This window comes from Prionailurus viverrinus, chromosome F2 (genome assembly GCF_022837055.1).
Source record: "Prionailurus viverrinus isolate Anna chromosome F2, UM_Priviv_1.0, whole genome shotgun sequence".
NCBI classification, from domain to species: Eukaryota; Metazoa; Chordata; class Mammalia; order Carnivora; family Felidae; genus Prionailurus; species Prionailurus viverrinus.
Genome location: NC_062578.1, coordinates 39381540 through 39399507, shown reverse-complemented (window position 1 = coordinate 39399507; position 17968 = coordinate 39381540).

The following is a 17968-nucleotide window of genomic DNA, read 5'->3' as shown; positions in this document are numbered from 1 at the left end:
TAAGATAGGTGACAAAATGACCTGAAATTGGTCTTAGAAATATGCATAGAAAAATTTACATGAGGCTCAAATTTTGGAGGAAAGCATGAAAGTATAGATAAGGGCACAGCCTAAGGTAGAACTGAGTTCATTTTAAGCCACACCACGTCTTTTTTTTTTTTTTTGATGTTTATTTATTTTTGACAGAGAGAGAGAGAGAGAGAGAGAGAGAGAGTGAGTGGGGGAGGGGCAGAGAGGGAGACACCGAATCCAAAGCAGGCTCCAGGCTCTGAGCTGTCAGCACAGAGCCTGACGCAGGGCTCGAACTCCCGGACTATGAGATCATGGCCTGAGCTGAAGTCTGATGCTTAAACTGACTGAGCCACCCAGGTGCCCCCAAGCTATACCACTTCTTATATCAATTGTCATGATCTAACGAGAGTCAAGTCATGCCAGATTAAAATTTTAGAAAAGATGAACCTTACTACCTTACTTCAAAGAGTAAACCTGACATTTGAGGCTGCTTTCTCCCTGTGCGAATTTGTCAGTCAAGAAAAGTCAACAGAAAGTCCAAGGTGAACTTTTGGCTCATAAAACTGGTTGTAGTCCAGGGTCCATCAAGGTTGGGAACTTACCACACTCACTTTGGCCTCAAAGGCTGAGCCTTCCCAGTACAAGGATAAATCAGAAGCAAAGTAGCTCTCTGACTGTCTACAGCAAGGTTTTAAGAGATGAGAAAATGCTAAATCCTTAAAGTGGATTAAGGTGATCCCAGACGGGTGCCTCTCAGTGACTAATAGGAATGAATGAAAATCCTTTCTGGGGAAAGATAAGATCATCTTGGTCCAAAATAATTTCTACTAATTGGTTTTCAAATGCAACATTCATCGCACAATCAAAAATAACTAATCTCATGAGAAAAGAAAAGAATGCAAACAAGAATCAGTAAAATAATAAGCAGAAAGAGACCTAAAACAACTTCTGACCCTAAATTATCAGGCACAGACCATAAAACAACCACGTTTATTATACAATTAAAGCTCAAATGGAAAATGTTGACATATAACTAGAAAGTGAAGTGTTATAGAAAAATTTTGAAAGAATCGTAAATAGAAAATAACTCAATCAATGGGCTTTACAACAAGTAAGAAACAGCTTAAAGAGAGAATTGATGAAATGGAAGGTCAATCAGAAGCTATTATCCAGAAGAAAGGATGGAAAGTCAAAAGAAAGGATAATACAGAAGAGAGAATGCTATGAAAAGCCTAACATACTTTAGGTGTAATCCTAAAGAAAATGAAATAAAACATTTTAACACACACTTGTTTGGAAAACCAAAGCCAAGTAAGACAGAGAACATGCAAAAGAAACGATAATTTTGGGGCGCCTGGGTGGCGCAGTCGGTTGAGCGTCCGACTTCAGCCAGGTCACGATCTCGCGGTCCGTGAGTTCGAGCCCCGCGTCAGGCTCTGGGCTGATGGCTCAGAGCCTGGAGCCTGTTTCCGATTCTGTGTCTCCCTCTCTCTCTCTGCCCCTCCCCCACTCATGCTCTGTCTCTCTCTGTCCCAAAAATAAATAAAAAAAAGTTGAAAAAAAAAAGAAACGATAATTTTCAAAGTACTGGCTGAGAATCTTTCAAGACCAATGAAAGAAATGAAATTGCACATTCAGAAAGTCTAACAAATCTCAAGTAGGAAACACAAGAAGAAATCCATGCTTAAGTACATCCAAAATTAAGGAAAGAAAGGAAGTTTAAGAAAAAAAGAAGAAGGGGGTGGGGGAAGGACAACAGAAAGCATAAAAACAGCAAAAGAAATAAAGGAGGAAGGAAGGAAATTGAGAAAGACAAAGAAACACTTCTAGAAGTAGCCAGAGAGAAAAGACCAGTTGAGAGTTGATTTCTAACAGCAACGACGAAAGTCAAAGGTGAGAGGAATATATTAAAAGGAAAGAAATATATAAAAGAAAATAAGTGCCAATCTGGAATTCTATAGCCTTCAAGAACAGAGGTTGAAACCAAAAATAAACAAGTGGGAATACATCAAGCTAAAAAGCTTCTACCCAACAAAGAAACAATCAACAAAATGAAAAGGCAATCTACTCAATGAGAGATTTGTAAATCATATATCTGATTAGGGATTCATATCCAAAATATATAAAGAACAAATATAACTCAATAGCAAAAAAAGAAGAAGAAGAAGAAGAGAAGAAGAAGAAAAGAAAGAAAGAAAGAAAGAAAGAAAGAAAGAGAGAAAGAAAAAGAAAAACAAACAAAATATAATACAAAAAAACCCCACCAATACCCCAATTTAAAAAAATGGGCAGAGAAAATAAATAAAGTTTTCCAAAGAAGACATACAAATGCCAACATACAAAAACATGGTTAACATCATTAATACCCAGGGTCATCAGGGAAATGCAAATCAAAATCACAATGAGAGGGGCACCTGGGTGGCTCAGTTGGTTGAGCATCTGACTCTCGGCTCAAGTCATGATCTCATGGATATATCCAAAGAAATTGAAATCAGGATCTTAGAAAAAGATCTGTGCTCCCATTGCAACAGCAGTCACACTCACCAAAATATGGAAACCCAACTGTTTACCGATGGACAAATGGAAAACAAGATGTAGTACACACATACAATGAAATATTATTCAGCCGTGAGAAAAGAGGAAATTCTGCTGTCTGTAACAACTTGGATAGAACTTGAGGGCATTATGCTAAGTAAGTCAGAGAAAGACAAATATTGTCTAATATCACTTACAGGTGGAACCTAAAAGACAAAAACTCAGTTTTAACAGAGAGGAAAGTAATGGCTACCAGGGTTGAGGGTGGGAAAAATGGGAACATACTGGTCAAAGGGAACAAACTTCCAGTTTTAAGACTAATACGTTTGGAGATCTAATCTACAACTTGGTGATGATGGCTGGTAATACTGTATAGCAAATAATACTTGATTTTTTTCTAAGAGAGTCATCTCGAATGTTCTCACCACAAGAAAGAAATAGTAACTATGTAAAAGGATGGAGGTGATACCTTATACTAAGGTGGTAATCATTTTGCAATTTATAAATGTTTCAAACACACTGTACACTTTTTTTTTTAAGTAAGCTCTACTCCCAACATGGGGCTTAAACTCATGACCCCAAGATCAAAGAGTCACATGCTTTACCGACTGAGCCATCCAGGTGCCTCTTCTACCTTAGATTTACATGATGTTATGTGTCAATTGTTTCTCAATAAAGCTGGGGAGAAAAAACAAACTTTCTGACCAAAACAAAACAAAACAAAACAGAAATGCAGATACATTTTGCTGCCAGTAGACCTATAATCATCATCATCATCATCATCATCATCATCATCCCAGGGGTACCTAGGTGGCTCGGTTGGTTAAGCATCCTACTTTGGCTCAAGTCATGATCTCACAGTCCATGAGTTCGAGCCCCAAGTTGGGCTCTGTGCTGACAGCTCAGAGCCTGGAGCCTGCATTGGATTCTGTGTCTCCCTCTCTCTCTGCTCCTCCTGCTCACACTCCCATCTCATTTTCTCTCTCAAAAATAAATAAACATTAAAAAAAATTCCAAAGGATGTTCTTTAGGCAGAAAGAAAATTAGAGAGAAGGTTGCAGTCATGGAAATGGATAAAAGAACAATGAAAGTAATAAATATGTGGACAAATCTAAAATGAATATTCATTACATAAACCAACAATAAGGTCTGTGAGCTTATATGTATAAATGTGTTCATGTATTCTGTGTGTGCACATATATATTCTCCATCTCTCTCTCTATCTCTACCAAGACCTGAGTATCTCTGCCTAGATATTTCTATCTCTGTCTAGACCTAGGTACTAGAGATACAGATAGAGATAGAGAGGATATTAAAATTCAAAAGCAATAGTGTACAATATCCTTGAAGAAATGTTCTAAGGTATTTGTTTTGCCTTGGGAGGAGGTAAGTGAGTCAATGATGATGTGTAATTTGCAGAGAAACCACTTCTAAGGTGACACAAATGATCATATTGCACCTCTGAAACTAATGTAACATTGTGTGTCACCTATACTCAAACAAACAAACAAACAAATAAATAAATAGAAAAAAGTAGAAAAACAACATACAGGGGTGCCTGGCTGGCTCAGTCGGTGGAGTATGCAACTCCTGATCTCGGGGTTCTGAGTTTGAGCCCCACCTTGGACATAGAGGTCACTTAAAAATAAAATCTTTAAAAAATTTTTTTTCAAAAAGACAATATACATAATTTAAGAGTGTTTTGGGGGCGCCTGGGTGGCTCAATCGGTTAAGCGGCTGACTTCGGCTCAGGTCATGATCTCACCATTTGTGAATTCAAGCCCCACATCAGGCTCTATGCTGACCGCTCAGAGCCTGGAGCCTGCCTCAGATTCTGTGTGTGTTTCTCTCTCTGCACCTCCCACATTCATGCTCTCTCTCTCTCTCTCTCTCTCTCTCTCAAAAATAAATAAACATTAAAATGAAAGGGTTACTAATCAGAATAGCTCAACTGCTATGACAAACTCCCTCAAAATCTCAGTAGTTTTAACAGTTACTAGTTTAACTCTGATGATATGGCCCAATGGGATTGATGGGTTTGGGACTGGAAATGTAGGGCAATGCTCCTTATATTCCTTGAAGGAGCCAAATTGTTTCATGTAACAGTCATGCTATCTTCCCCTTGTGGCCTCCAAAGTCACCACAGAATCAGGAAAAAGAATGGATGATGGAGCATAGGGAGTTTTAACAGACCCCTCTGGGAGTGATGTACATCCCTGGTACTCATATTCCCTTAGCCAAAATTCAGTCCTGAGGTCCCAATCCGTCTATAACAAGCTTGGGAAATGTCGTTTAGCTGTGGGTCTGGAAAAAATGGGAAACTATTTCGGTAAGCACGTGATATTATCTTTGTTGCCAAAGAACAGGCAAAGGGATGGGAGGGTGGTGGTTAAGAAAAACTCATAATCTGAATTTTAAAACTTTAAGCCAATATTGTAAACATGACCACCACTTTTTAAAAATTGTGTTTTTACAAGTGTTCCTGGAAACACGTGGGACAAAAGTGAACTTTTGATCATACTGGTTTTATATTGTTATTTTGATTGTGGTCGGATAAAAATGCATGCAAATATGAAACGGTGTAATTTATCTGAACACCAAGATTCTGGTCTGGCACCAGAATTTATTTTATTTTATTTTATTTTATTTTATTTTATTTTATTTTATTTTATTTTTATTTTCCTGAACCTGTTTTATCATCTGTAAAATGACCAGGGTAATCCTTGCACTTTATATCTTCAACACTATCAGGTTCAGGTGAGATATATGAAGGGGAAGCATTTTAAGATGTGGAGGGGCTGTTAAAATGTACATGATTATTATCAAATCTCAAACTGACTCAGAGACATAAGCTTTTGAATTGTCCGACACAGACTCATCACAGGACATAGATTTGGGAAAGAGTTTAGAGATTATCTAGAGCAACTGTATCACTTTACAGACACAAAAATTTTTTTTTTAATAATTTTTTCAACATTTTATTTATTTTTGAGACAGAGAGAGACAGAGCATGAACGGGGGAGGGCCAGAGAGAGATGGAGACACAGAATCGGAAGCAGGCTCCAGGCTCTGAGCCATCAGCCCAGAGCCCGACGCGGGGCTCGAACTCACGGACCGCAAGATCGTGACCTGAGCCGAAGTCGGACGCTCAACCCACTGAGCCACCCAGGCGCCCCCAGACACAAAAATTAAGAGCCAGAAAGATGAAAAGAGTGACCTTAGATTACACTGTTGGCCAATGACAGGACCAGATCTTGAAGACCACGGTTCACATTTCAGAGGTTTCCAATGGAGGAATACTATGCTTGTAGCAAAGGATTCACTGCAACAGATACTAGAAATAAATTTTCAGGCGCCTGGGTGACTCAGTCCGACTTCAGCTCAGGTCATGATCTCACGGTTCATGAGTTCAAGCCCCATGTCCGACTCTGTGCTGACAGCTCAGAGCCTGAAACCTGTTTCAGGTACTGTGCCTCCCTCTCTCTCTCTGTTCCTCCCTGCTTGTGCTCTCTCTCTCTCTCTCTCTCTCTCTCTCTCAAAAATAAATAAAGATTGAAAAAAAATTTTTAATAAAAAAAAGAAATTGCAAAAGTCAATTGCTTCGGATTTTGATTTAATAAATCTGAAAGGGGGCCAGTGAGTTTGTTGTTTCTTTTTTTTTTTAAAAAATCAAATACCATCATAGCGTAAATTAGCAGCTCAAAAGAAAGTTGAATTGGGAGCTAACAAGCCGCCTTGAAAAGTGAGAATATGGATATTACTCAAAAATTTCTCTTTTAAAAGACAACTCCTTATACTTCTGAGAGAAGCAGCAGGCCAGCCCTCTACCCATCTTTCACTGAACAGCTTAATGACAGTCAGCACATATTTAGCCAATTGACAGATTATGTGTGAAATCTGTAATTAGACAGCTAATCTTTTTTTTTAATATGTTATATTTCTAAGTGCTAATATGTACATTTTTCAAGAGACTAAATGCTAGGTAACATCTCTGAGGATATTTGAGTCTCTTAACGTTTTTTTTCCCTGGAAGGAGCAGTTCTAGAATAGTAACAGCAGACAGGGAATAGATTTGCTACTTTATGGAAAGTAAGTAACATTGTAGTGATTGAGAAGTAATACAAACAGAAAAACCAACCGAATCCTAAGCATGCACCAATGTGGGCTATACATCCTCCATGTTTCTCCCCTGTACCTAGTTCACGCAGTTAGCAGTTAGGTCGGATCCAGGGGCCTAAAGCCTAACATTTGTCAGTGAAAGAGCAGGGCACAGCCCGGGGGAAAATAGGACCTAGACCCTTTCTGCAGTTGTCTTGGGCAGTTAGGGAGAACAAAGGGAGATGATTAAGGAAGTCAGAATGGCTTTCTCTAGAGGGGAAGTAAGTGCTTTGAAGGTGAGTTTCCTCCTACTGAGGGGAGGACTTCAGAGTTCAAACATCCTTACCTTGGGTGCAGCATGCTGGCAAATGGCCCCCTCAGGAGGTGTTGTGGCCGGGAACCTGGAGACACAACCCTCACATTGGCCTTTCTCTATTTTTTTCTAAACACCTGAGCAGAGAGCCGTTGAACCTTTTTCCTTTGACTTTTTTGTTCCTTTTTCTTTTCTTTTTCTTCCTCCCTTCCTTCCTTCCTCCCTTCCTTCCTCCCTTCCTTGCTCCTTCCTTCCTTCCTTCCTCCCTTCCATTCCCTCCTTCCTTCCCTCCCTCCTCCTTCCTCCTTCCCTCTTTCCTTCCTTCCTCCTTCCTCCCTTCCTTCCCTCTCTCTTTCCTTCCCTCCCTCCCTCCTTCCTTTCCTCCTTCCTACCTCCCTTGCTTCCTTCCTTCTTTGCTCCCTCCTTCCTTCCTCCCTTCCTTTTTTCCTTCCTTCCTTCCTTCCTTCCTTCCTTCCTTCCTTCCTTCCATTCCCTCCTTCCCTCCCTCCCTCCCTCCCCCTTCTTCCTCCCTCCTCTCCTTCCCTCCCTCCTTTCCTCCCTCTTTCCTTCCCTCCTTCCTTCCCTCCTTCCTCCCTCCCTCCTCCTTCCTCCCTCCTCCCTCCCTTCCTGAGAGTGGAAGTAACTCTAAACCCTAACTCAGGGGTCCCCCCCGCCCCGACTTAAGAAGGCCACCAGAAAGAGCAGATGTTGTTCCCTCCACTGGAATAACTTTGACTTTTTTTCTGCCCGGGTTTGCAGCCACTAGTTAGCGGTGGTTGTTTTACCAGCATTCTGCCAACTCCCTGAAGGAAGAGGAGACAGTTCCTGCAGGTTCCAGCGTGGAGACTGGTGATCCCACAGAAAGAGCTTGGATTTCAGCGGACTGCCACGGTCCTTGGCCATTTGATTTCACATGGGTCTTGCTCTTAGAATTGTATCTCTGTGGAACTGAGCTTGAAGACCCTCTTTAGTTTTTTTTTCTACCCTTGGAAATTTCCTGAGAAGTTTAGGGGAAGAGAAACAAGATTTGCAATGGTGTTTACAACTCCTGACCCCGGAGAGTTGAACTGTGACTTCTAAAGCAGTAAAGGAAACCCTGGCAAGACCCTTGAGACTGGACCAGACTTATGTTAACCCAGACCACCAGGGTTCAAATCCTGCTTCTGCCATTTATGAGCCGTGAGGACTTAGACCAGCTACTCCAGCTCTGGGCTCATTTTCCTGGGGATATAATAGTACCTCTTTTGCACTGTTGTTTTAGGAGTGAATGAGGTAATACCTGGAAAGTGCTATTTAGAACAGAGCCCGGCACCTAGTATGAACTGATGGGAGGGGGCGTTCACCACCTTTGCAAATATTTTTGTTCCCTTGGGAAGGTCTCAGTGCCAAGTTGTGGACTTCAAGAAGCCAGTGTGACTGAGAGAAACCTCAGTGATACCAGTGTGAATGAGAGAATGAACTAGCTTCTTCAAATGTTTTCTCAGTAAGGTTCAGAGACTTTGGCAGAATACACGGAGTGAGAAATAAAATCCCCCTCACCTGTATGTCCCATCTACCTGTTGGGATGAGGATTAGAAGTCAGATGTAATTTGATTTAAAGAAAATGCAGATGTGAAAAAAATCGTGTATTCTGTTTATGTTTAGGCTTATGAATATATTTAGGTATTTTTAAGTATATACATGTGTAAATGTACATGTAACTATATATATTTTTTTAATTTTTTTTTTTTTACATTTATTTTTGAGAGAGAGAGACAGAGTGTGAGCAGGGGAGGGGCAGAGAGAGGGAGGCACAGAATCCAAAACAGGCTCCAGGCTCTGAGCTGTCAGCACAGACCCCGATGCGGGGCTCAAGCCCACGAACCGTGAGATCATGACCTGATCCAAAGTTGGACACTCAACCCACTGAGCCATCCAGGTGCCTCCATATATTTTTTTATTGTATGTGCACATGGGGATAAATACATATTTTTACCAAAAAAAAACCTGTTCCATTCAAAGTGACCATAAATCTATTATATACAGCTCTCCATTTTATCAACTGTTAGCACAGTGATGTGTATGTAGTATGTGCCATTAATTTTTGGAGTAAATGGCTTAAAAAAGTGAAAATTGTAACCAAACTGCACTGTATAAACTGTGTATGCTTTTCTCCCTATATCTTTCCTCTGCTCCCATCACTTATATATCATTTACATTTCCCATCTCAAAGTCTAATAATAATGATCATAACAATAACAACAACAATAGTAATATCATGGTTAATATCATGGTTAATAGCCATGGTAATATCATGGCCAATAAAAAAGAATCGGCTCTTGATAACAGTGCAGGAAGGAGAGAGATGGCAGATGAAAATTACATTGTATTTGTATTTCCTATCCCATGTATTGAGCAAAGAAGCCCAAAGGCAAAGCATTTAGGTTTCCCTTCCCTAAAAAGAAGCAGCAAATGACTTTAAAAACCCACCATCCTTCACACCGAGACTGGATACCCGCTCACATCTATCTTGGGGAAATACGGAATGCACGATGAATAGACATCCTGGAGAGGTAAGCACTTCCAGGTGAGGACGTGAGAACTTAAGGTAAGTGATTTTAAGGCCACCCAGCTTACCAGTGGGAGAAAAGCAATCCAATTCCCGGTCTCATAGACTGCAAAGCCAAAGGTCTCTTTTTATGTCAGACCGTCTTTAAAGGGGAAATTCTGAACACCAGGATACAAACTCAAAAACCTTCCAGGAATGGTCAGAATTCCTAAGATACTCATTTCAGAATTAGTCCTCAGTGTTAATTTACATTTTCCCCCTTGCTCCCATCAGGCAAATATCTACAGTTAGTTTAAAATAACCCTATTTGTTCTCAAAAGCCCCTTAATGTTATTTGGCTGTATTAGAAGGAGCCCAGTAAATATACGTTCTAAAGAACGTTGTCCCCTGGACCTTGCCGCCCTGACCGTAGCTGATTGGACCCGAGATGGGCTCCAGCCAATGAAGTGATCTGGTTCCACAGTACAGCCCATGGTTGGCCAATTCCATCAGTCCTCCCGTCTGCCTCTCTTTGTCTATCTCACTCTACATTTCAGAAGAATGTGTGTTAGCTAACAGGACCCAAGTTGAGAGACACAGACATGACCATAAGTAGAAGCCACGAGTTATTAGAAAACAGAATAGTCAAAGCAACCAGTGAGCAGAATCTGTGAATACAGAGGACGAAGATACCAGTTGGGAATCGGTTGGTAGTGAAAGGTGCAGTTGAAGAGGGGTGAAAAGCACTGTGTCATGATGAGTTCATAACATTTAGGCAAGGGGTCAACGGGGCAGAGGGTAGGTTGCAGAGGAAGAACAAGAGACATCCTTCTAGAGAGTATTCTCTCCCGTGAGGCTTGGGTGTAGTTTCCTGCCTTCCACATTTCCCTGTATATCCTTAGAGTGAATCCCCATAAACTAAATGCAATAAGCTGAATGCACTGCTGTTCTTTGCACCTTGATCAAATTAAGACGCTGGCTTACAATTTTATATAACACACCGGTCTAATCAACAAGTTACTGTCACTCATGAGGTGCCTGTAAAAGACAACTGCTGAAGCAGCTTCTATCTTCAAATAATTCTTTGGCAAGTGTGGTTTCAAAAACTAAAAATTTAAAATTACATTAACATAGACAAAAAGAGCTTTAATTGGGTAACTATCAGATTCGACTATCTAAATGAATTTCCCACTCTATTAAAATAACAATGATTTAAACTTCAAAGCAAACTCAGCCTGGTTGTTTACCCTGCCACTCTGCGTACTTCTGTAAGATATCTAGATCTTTTGTTAGACATATGTTACTGAGCTTAATTTGTCTTTGTTCCTTTAAAAGTCTTGATTCACAGAGAGCGGGAATGCTTTGAATCTGCTTTCTAACACAATACCTGTACGAAGCAATACGTTATCCTGACTGTGTAGGAACGCATGGAACACACAAATGCATGCAAAGATGTTAAGAAGAGGTTAGAGGAAACTGGAATGCCAAAAAGCTCCAAGGGAATTGTGGAATATTTATGAAAATATGTGGTGCATGTTGAAATGCAGATGTCTCTGGAACTGGAAATGTAATCACAAGAATGAAAACTGTCTTTAATAAATCTTCTTAATTAAAATCTATTGTTCAGAAAAAAACAGAAATCCTCCTCCTATATTAGAGGCAGTAGCAAGAGGTGGGAAGAGTATAGATTCGTTCCGATTGCAGCCACGACTTGCTACCGAGAGTTCCCGGTTACCAAAACTGTCGTTTTTGTCATTGTCGTTGTTTAAGGCGAAGGGAGTGGCATTCTGGTAGAGTGAACATAAGTTGTTTGCCATTATGGTCCCCAACGAGGTGAGAACAGAAGAGGCTTGGAGCACAAACATATATCCACTTACTGATAGGGGGAGAGAGTATGTTAGAATTACCGTCAAATTCTGTGAACTTTTTTGTTTTTGTTTTTGTGTTTTGTTTTGTTAGTTTTCAAGAACTTTCAGTGGAACCTCCTCCAGCTCAAAAGGCTCGGAATGAATTACAAGAAATTAACCTGGCCTAGACTTCTTCCCAATATGCAAAACTCCCCTATAAGACCCAAGGGGAAGGCTTAGAAATGGAAATGTCTGCATGATTGCATTTATGAAAACTATATACATTTCTCTGTTTTTATTAGTCTTCAACTGTCATTAAACTTTGAAAGTATTAGATATTTCAGCTAAACCAGTGCACTATGGCATGATTGTCATAACATGTCAATAGGATGAAGTTAACTACTTTTATAAGTGGGTGAGCTGAGACGACTCGGGCTGAGTGAAGACCCTTTGTTTACCCAAAGGAAAAGGGGGATTGAAACGGCTCACGGCTGTGTACAAGGAAATTGTAATAAGTTGCACACCTTGAATTCATTAGTTTATAGTACCTTTTCTGAGTTAGACATTGCACTAGGCAGATATCATCCCAGGCAAGGGATGGCTATCCCTGACCCCTTAGGGAGGAGTCACAAGTGACCTAACCATATTACCCACTAACGGCTCAACTTTTGAAGAGCTTCCAGGTTTGTTTATACAGTTTTGTGACTAGTTTATGACTATCTGATGAGGGGCCTCTGTTGTTTGCAGGTACCTGAAGAACAGGGGTGGATGTGAGGAACCTATTCACACATGAGGATGCTTTTCTCCTATCATGAAGTCAGAGTCCTGGATGATGCTCTGTATATTTTGTGAGCACATGAATGCTGTGGGCTTTTGTGCCAACTTTAAAAGTGAGGCTCTGTGTGTATAAGGAGGGTGGTGACGTATGATGTTCTCAGTGCATCTAGTAATCTCTGCAGCCTTGCTCCTGACTGTGTGGGCCACCATCATTGGCATTATCCGGCAGCTTGTTAGAGATGCAGAATCTGAGGCCTCACCCTGGACCCACTGACCCAGATTCTGCAATTTAATACAATTCCCCAGATGCTTAGGACATTAAAATTTGACATGCATTGGTCTAAAAAATATATATCTTTGCCCTTTCCTGTTTGAAAGAATATATAGTTGGGGCGCCTGGGTGGCGCAGTTGGTTAAGCGTCCGACTTCAGCCAGGTCACGATCTCGCGGTCCGTGAGTTGGAGCCCCGCGTCAGGCTCTGGGCTGATGGCTCAGAGCCTGGAGCCTGTTTCCAATTCTGTGTCTCCCTCTCTCTCTGCCCCTCCCCCGTTCATGCTCTGTCTCTCTCTGTCCCCCCAAAAATAAATAAACGTTGAAAAAAAATTAAAAAAAAAAAAGAATATATAGTTTCCATGAGATGTATAAGACTGTAAATAATTGTATATACGTACAGGACTTTTGTTATAAAAATATTAAATGAGGAATATTTATTCAAAAATAAAGAAGTGACTTTTTTCCTCTGAAAACATATTAAATCAAAACAAACAAAAAGTTTGTATCTTGTAAATATTTTCCCCCTTCAAGAAAGTTGGAGCAAATGGCAAGGCATATAGGGCAAACAGGGTTGTTGACATCACTAATCCTGTGGTTTTACAGGTACCTAATGTAAAGGGTACATGAATCAAATAATTTCCTCAAGGCACAGATAAAATCTAGGGGGAACTTAGGCAGGGGAATCTCATTGGTCCCAGACCATGGAGACCCCCTTTCGAGCATCTTCTACTGAGACACTGGGGGTCTCTCAGTTGGTGGCCAGCCCTGTTGAGAAAAAAGTACGAACATTTCAAAACAACTTCATGCCAAACATGATTAACAGCAGTTTATATTTGCTACAGATTTGTTGGCCAAAAATTTCTTCTCTTCTCACTGCTGTGCTGAGAGCCAGCTGGCTGCTGTTTTTCTCCCTAGAGGTGAATGTACTACAGTGATGTAGTGATTCCCGCATGAAAACAGTCTTAGGAGGTGATATGGGATTCATCAGACCCATATGACTGGAGTGTTCTATGGCGTAGGTTGATGTTTTTAAAGGATTAGGAAAAATAAGATGATTAAAATACTGTAACATATGCATCTTTTAAAGGGTAGATTTAATGTGGACATAGATACAGTGATCCTGAAAAACTAGGGCATAAATATGCATATAAAAATGACTCTTTACTAAATATAAATACCTTTTAAACAGTCTGGATTATATAAATTATCAATGATACAATAATTAAGTGAAAGAATGAGAATATGCCCCAGACAAAGGAACCAGCTTGTGAATTTTTACTGCATATTAATGCATATACTGAAGAATACATGGTAGTTCAACTCCTATAAGAGGTTAGAAGGAAAGAATCACTGATCTCTGGGATTCCTCTAGCTTCAGGTTCCTTTCCATAGTATTTTTTAGTATGTTCTAGCTTATTGTAGAAAGGAAACTGAAATTTCAGAAATATTTGTGGTTTATTGTAGAATCTACATGAATTTCGCAAAGAGTTAAAAACACACAAGCATATATATATTTCACATCAAACTTCCCATTATTTCAAGCAGTATCAAAATACACATAAAAAAACAACACGGAAGACCTTTTTCTTTGGTTGCCCACATTTTCTTCATGTAAAATATTGGTAATGTTTAAAATCTTAGGTTAATAATAATTCAGTGAAAAAGGACTCTAGTTGGTGGTGTTTTGACTCACGTAGATAAGATGTCTAAGTAATGAAACTTAAATCTTATCCATTCATTCAACAAATATTTATTGAGCACCTAGTTTGTGCCACGCACTGTTCAGTGAACAAAACGAAGACTCCTGTGCAGTTAGATCACAGTAATACACACCTAATTGAGATCATACAGAGTAACCACCAATTTAAAAAAAAATACAGCAAAAGAGGAAAAATAACTTCTCTGGGCACATTCCATGAAAAAATGGAGAATATAGAATTTCAGCAGGGGAGAAGTGATATACGATTTTATTCTGGCTTATGATATTTAAAAAACCAACCTTCAAAAATGGGGGTGGAAAATATTCAATTCAAATTAGAAACACGTGAATAAGATTTTTATGGGGCATCATTATTTTTCATGGATTAGTTACGAAACGTCACGTGAGATAATTACTAGATTATAGATAGTTATGCATGGAAAAATGCTTATGTATGTATGGCATGTGTGTTTTCATATGCAGTAAATGCGTTCCTGCCCTTTAGTGTGTCAAAATCTGATAAATACAAATATTTAAATATTTAAAGAGTACAACTCACTTAAGAAGCACTGATATGAATTATTTTGTGAAAATTTCCAAAGTTAAATAAATTTCACTTTGCAAATTAAATAAATAACTGAAATTCTGCAACTTTGGCTTTTTGGGCGCAGACTGGTCTTAAAGCACTACAGAAACACACACATGACGATCTGAATACATAGCCATTATAAATAAAAATCAAACTCATCGTCTGTAGGCTTGCAACTAAGTCAGACCAAATAATCAGTTTATTTGAAGGGATGATGAGAGCCATTTTTGGTTTAACTTATACATTTTCCATAAAAAAGTCTGCTTGTCATCTTAGGTTAAAAGCGTCCCAAGCACAAATATATTTATAATGTACACTGAGTGCATAGTAAGGATATGTGACTTAATTCCTATACTATAGAATAAAATAAAAGGATCCCTGAAGTTTATTCTTTTATTTGTTGTCTGTGTCCTAAAATGAGACCTTAAACAATTTAAATACCAAAATTGAAAAGATTTGGAATAAAACTTGTCCATGCAAAGCTCAAGGAAGTAAACTACATAGAATTACACAGGAAAAAGGAGAGATATGGCAAAGAGTGGGTAGGTTCTAAATTTATGGAAATGTAATTATTGCTTGCCATTCTTGATGCTTATCATACTCTATTTTTTTCACAAATAGAAGAATAAATAATTTTTTGTTAGAAATAAGCAACATGGCAATTAAGGATTTTCATCAACCTACGCAAACAGGAGGACTTTTTCAAGGTACAGAAAATCACAGCTTGGAAGTCATTTAAACTTTAAGATCTATAAGAAAAAAATTTAAAAGGGCTAATTAAGTACTTGTTAACATTTTGCATAGGATTTTTTTTTGGTGAGAGTTGAATCACACATCTCTAAAGAAGGTAATAAGCACTCATCTGAATTGTGTATTGAAAGCCCTCAGCTTTTTTTTTTTTTTTTTTTTAGGATTGGCCTAAGGGAAAACAAAAAGCATCCTTTAGGTAACATTCTTGAAAAAAAAATCTGCAAATTGAAAGAACTTGGTACCTTTACAATAATGAAAATTTAATGATGTGAAGAAAAAAATGTTCCAAAGTGTGAGAAAAAGAAAATTGCTAGAAAGGACTTTTTTACAGTTGAACACATTATTGTGCATTTTGTTTTTCAATTTAATGGTTTCATTAGGGTTCGTAGGTGTCTGTTTTTCTAAGTAATCTTTTTTTGTAAAATTATTTTTATGATTTTGGGGGGGCAGCAAATTAAACACTCTTGAAGGTAAGAAACTTGATCTCTTTTGTGAGTGGCAGATAGGAAGACTTAATACTGATCCCTGTCTCCTCAAATTGGTTTCAAAAAAATGTATCAGTTAATAGTTTCTTGTATTGTGAATATTATATCATGTGTATCGCCTACTCCAAGGCTAGAGTAAGCAAATCTTTAGTGGACCTGTACTGTTTCCAGGTAATTCACATCCTCCCGCCACAGATATCAATGAACTCCTTCCTTTTCATTTAAGATGTTTTATTTTCCTGGATTTTGCAATTTAAGAATCACCACATGCTCGAGCTGGTCCCCACAGTTACTTATTTGCTCCAAATAAAGGAATTAGGAGATAATACAAGGATAAACCTTCTAGAAAAATATGTTACACGTTTTGTAGAACACAGGCTTGTAAAGGGTGTGGGAAGTGGGATTAAGGAATATACTGCGTCATTCTGTATCAGCTCAAGGATGTGTGTTCTTCAGCTGCTGTTATCAGAATTAAAAAAAAACAACAACAACAAACCCTCAGATTTAGTGAAATATCCTACTGATGTAAAGCCAAATACATCAATGAGTAGAAAACATTGGTATTTCTTTAAAAAAAGAAATATAACTAGATCAATGATTACTGTTTTTCCAGGGGTATGACTGGCATAAAGGAAGATCCTATAAGACTTGTAGAATCCTATAAAACATGATTTAAATATATGCCCCGGTGTTGTGCATCTAGCCTGGAAATGTAAAACTCTGCTTTGATTTCCTATGAGTTACTGTCCATTGATTTTGAAGTTTAATATTTCTATTATAATTTCACACCTACACTGGCACAATTTACAGGGAGAAGAAAAGCATGGCATGATATGTATATTTTATTTCTCCCCTATCTTTCACATCCTAAAACTTGTTGATTTACTTTAATTCTAAATTTTAAAATATGATTCCAGAAGTAACACTATTTCACAAGAACCATTCCTGATTCAGATGTTTTATTAATAAGGATAAATGTACTGTTCCAGAATCCAAATCATTCATTTTCAACTTGGGCAGAAGAAAGAACACAAGTAATAGGATAATAAAATATCAAAATATTTTTGCTTCTCTACAGAAAATATAAGTAAGCTTTGACATAATTTCCTACACAAAGGTGTTACAGTAGTGTATGTAAATTTTATATCTTAAGATTATTAATGGGGTTCAGATTTGCAAGGGGTGAAAAAAAAGCTGTAAGGCAGAAGTTCATATAGAATGTCCAACTTGATAAAATTTGAGATTCAAATTAACAGCATCATAATATCAAATACCCAAGACTTAACATTACAATTCATTAATCCATTATAATTCATTAGTCAAATGTCCCAAGGAGAGGGCAGAATGAACAATGAGTGTTTTCTGGAAATGAATTGCTAAAAATTAGTAGAGTCTAAAAAGACTTCAGAATTGGAAGCTCCAGCTGGGTTTAAAAGGATGGGGGAAGGGATATTACTCACTATTACAAATTTGGAGCACCACTTTAAAAAATAACATCCAGGAATGTCTCATCAGTTCCCTCTGCATCAGGCCACTCTGACTCTATCTTAAGCATTTTTTTTTTTCCTTTGTAAAGATGAGATTTAGAAACATGCACATTGGACAATCTGCATTGATGTAGGCCAGTTGGGAAAAGAACATGGTTTAGGGTAGGATTTCAAATTGTTGCACTAAATATAATAACATTTGCAGTAGTGGCACTGTTCCATAATAATTTTAAAAGATTTCATTTTACTTATTGCAAGCCATTATCTGATCATATTTGACCTACATATTAATATTTTCATTATCATTCAAGCCCTTTTTTGCTCTGTACAAACAAATTGTCAGCCCTGTTCACTGAGAGATTATTTATTTACTCTGGAAATATCTGAAATTCTTTCACCCTATCTTTTCCTCTGGGACTCTCTCCCCTCCCCCAAAAGTATTGATATTAATGTCTGGGGGAGGGGGACACATCCAACCAAAACGTGAGATAGAAAGTGGCCCCTCTAAACGGTATACTATGGGAGAAGTAGAAAAACAAAGAGGAAAAAAAAAAGAAAATGATAATTGTTTTCTCT